General features: G+C 43.7%; 1 pseudogene; it reads left to right on the forward strand.

Annotated features, from left to right (window-relative positions):
* Positions 1-220: 220 nt before the first annotated feature.
* On the forward strand, positions 221-370 carry LOC113938848 (annotated as a pseudogene).
* Positions 371-694: the final 324 nt, after the last annotated feature.

Genomic DNA, 694 nt, shown 5'->3' on the forward strand with positions numbered 1-694 from the left:
AACTCTGAACTGGACATGTTCAGGGAAAGAATCCAAGAAATCCAGCTGAAAGCAACAACTTAAAGACTGAAAGTCCATGCAGAGTTTTCAACAGCTGTCTGATACTGAGGAGACAGAGTCTGAAGTTTAATACCACCAATATAGAGAATGCTAGTTTTCCAATGAAACCCCAGAAGGGCCATATCTTAGTAGTAAGACTTCTATCCTTAGACTAAGAGCCATCACTTCTCAGCCTTCTGGCTAAGATCAAGTGTAGTATCTCTTCTTATCAGTTTAATATCTCTATATCCTCTGTCCAAGACTTATTTTTTTTTTTTTAAGATCTTATTTTATTTGACAGAGAGAGACACAGCGAGAGAGGGGACACAAGCAGGGGGAGTGGGGAGAGGGAGAAGCAGGCTTCCCGCCGAGCAGGGAGCCCGATGCGGGGCTCGATCCCAGGACCCTGGGATCATGACCTGAGCAGAAGGCAGATGCTTAACGACTGAGCCACCCAGGCGCCCCCCTCTGTTCAAGACTTAAAGCTAAATCCTAGGATTAAGAGAAAAATAACCTTGCTATAACAGAGCCTGAATGAAGTCTCCATAGGAACAAAGTCATCCACCGGCAATTTAACTGCCATCCAGAACAAAACTCAACCCTCTTTGGAGTAAAATAACTAAACTCAAAGTCTCCACAATGTAACATCCATAAT

This window comes from Zalophus californianus, chromosome 8, assembly GCF_009762305.2.
Source record: "Zalophus californianus isolate mZalCal1 chromosome 8, mZalCal1.pri.v2, whole genome shotgun sequence".
Classification (NCBI taxonomy): Eukaryota; Metazoa; Chordata; class Mammalia; order Carnivora; family Otariidae; genus Zalophus; species Zalophus californianus.